Below are 2,638 nucleotides of genomic sequence, written 5' to 3'. Positions count from 1 at the left end.
CAGTGTTCCCCGCCGTGCCGTATGACCAATCAGCCGGCCTTCCTCTGGCCCTCCAGGTACACGGCGTGCGTGAAGAAAAGTGGGGGGTCACAGGGGGCTTCTGGGAGGTGTGTGGACCCTGGGGAGCAAGGTGGGCAATCGGGATGGACTTGCTCCGGACAGCAAGAGGGTGGGAGGGGCCGGCAGCAGGGGACAGGGCACCAGGGCCACCCTTCCACGGCCCCTTGGTTTTGCCTCTGCTCAGCCCTCCTCCTTCTCCCTTTGAAGAAGCGGAGAGCAGTGGTCGGGACGAGCTCGGGAGGACGTGAGCGGGTCACTGGGCGCACAGGCCCCAGCAGCACCCATCCGCCTGGGGCAGGGAGCAGGCCCGAGGAGCAGCGAGCCCTGGGCTTTCCTTTCCAGGTGTCCCAGGGGCCCGGGCAGGAGTGCCTTGGGGGTCTCAGGGTGGGGAGGGCCCTGGAAGGCACTCAGGCACCTGCACCATCCTCCAAAGGGGCCCGGGGCTCTGCTCAGGGAGTCCGAGCAGGGGGGATGCCTCCCGAGAACAGGAGGGCAGTGAGGAGGGACGGGGGGCCCGGCCTGTGTTCCCGGGGTCGGCCTGGGGGGTGCCCAGCAGCGTCTGGTCTCAGAGGCCAGACCCGGCCGGCCTGGCAGGGGCACCACATGGTGGGGGCGTTCAACGAGGCTCCGGAGTGTCACGGAAGGGAGAAATGCTCTTTCCCAGGTTTGCTCCAGGGACTCTTCGAATAGCTGGCTTTTGATAAGCTGCCCGGGGTGCGGGGTGGACCGGGGGGCTGAGATTCGCCAGAGAGCAGGGTTGAGGAGTCACAGATGGGGGGCAAGCAGCCCTCTGTGGGGGACGGTCCAGTCGTCTGACGATAATAGAGGGGCTGCTATGGGGCGCCTGGAGGGGGGCTCAGTGGGTGAGCATCTGCCTTCAGCTCAGGTCGTGATCCCAGGGTCCCGCATGGGGCTCCCTGCTCAGCGGGGAGTCTGCTCCTCCCTCCCCATCTACCCCTCCTCCTGCTCATTTTCTCTCTCAATTAAGATTTTAAAAAAACAGAGGGGCTGCAACCCCGGCCCTCCTTCCTGCATGTGGCCCTCAGCCTCACCTCTGGATCAGTCAGATCACAGGGACAGTAATCCGTTAGCTGATCCACGGTTGCCAAATCATCAACTTGCTGGTGGTCCCCCCCCACACTGGTTCCGGTACTTGAATGCCTCCAGGGACGAGGAGTTCAGTACTTTTCAATGGAGCCGAGGTCGTCTGGAGGCAGCCAGGGCCGCTACCGTGTGTTCTCGTATATAAGACTGAGAGCCTGTGTTTCTGGAGCTTGCAGCTGCTCATCTGACTTTGGTCCTTTGGGGCCACACGGAATGAGTCTATTTTCTTTGGAGCAACGCAGTGCTTCAGAGTTCTTGCTTCATCCCCAAATTCACCTCCTGCAGTCCTAACCATTTTTCAAGGTACTTGGCCTCAAGGTCCCTTCCCCCCAAATTAGTTCACATGAACTCGGTTTGGTGTCCTCACAGACGCCTCCCTCCATCCCCAAACTAAACAATAGGCCAGGACAGCAGGCCAGTGTGGAAGGCAGTGGATTATGATCACCTCCTTTCTTTAAGAGACACTACCTTTAATAATGGAGCTGGAGATGGCATCGGCCGTTCTTTTTTTAAAATTTTTTTTTTTAATTTTATTTATTTATGATAGTCACATAGAGAGAGAGAGAGAGAGAGAGGCAGAGACATAGGCAGAGGGAGAAGCAGGCTCCATGCACCGGGAGCCTGACGTGGGATTCGATCCGGGGTTTCCAGGATCGCGCCCTGGGCCAAAGGCAGGCGCCAAACCACTGCGCCACCCAGGGATCCCGGCATCGGCTGTTCTTAGGCGGCCCCATCACACTGTGGACCTGGAGCACCCTGGCCACCGACCAGTTCCCTCATTCGTGCAGCTTGCGTGCATGGCGGCAGAGAAAGGGGTGCTCGTGGCATTGCCCTTCCCATCTTATTTTGGAATCCTTTGAAGCAGACCCTGACCTAAGCGCTTCGGTCTGCGTGGTTTACCTGGGAAGGGATCCGCGGGAGCGTTGACAGGGCAGAAGGGGATGAGGGGCTCTTGGGACACAGTGTGTTACGTGTGCTCTGGGGCGTCTCCCCCCGGAGCGAGGGAGCTGGAGTTCGTCCCCCCAAGACTGTGGGCTGCTTTGGTGGGAGGACGGTGTTAGCTGCTCCTGCGCTTCTGCTTTGTAGCTCTCGTGGCCAAGGTAGAGACGGGGTGCTGGTGCTGGGAAGGCAGGGGGTGAGCCCAGGAATGGAAAGGCTGCGGGGTGGTGGGGGCGGGACACCGTGGACACCTGCAATCCCATGTCGTGTCCCAAAGCCACGCCAGCCCCTGTCGCTCTTCCTTGGGGTTCTCTGCGGGGGGGGGGGGGGGGCGGCGGGAGGTGGTGAGTCCCCTCCTCGTGCAGGGAGGACCATCATTTGGACTCACGCTGGCCCAGGTGCCCGTCCTACCCCTTCTCCGACCTTCCAACCTTCTGAGGGGCAGAGAGCAGGGCCACCGGGGCTCTGCGGGGGGGGGGGGTGGGGTGGGGGTGGGGGGCGGGGGTTTGCCACCATGCCCTCGGCTGCAGCAGGA

This window comes from Canis lupus, chromosome 16, assembly GCF_048164855.1.
Source record: "Canis lupus baileyi chromosome 16, mCanLup2.hap1, whole genome shotgun sequence".
Classification (NCBI taxonomy): Eukaryota; Metazoa; Chordata; class Mammalia; order Carnivora; family Canidae; genus Canis; species Canis lupus.
This window is presented reverse-complemented; position numbering follows the sequence as displayed.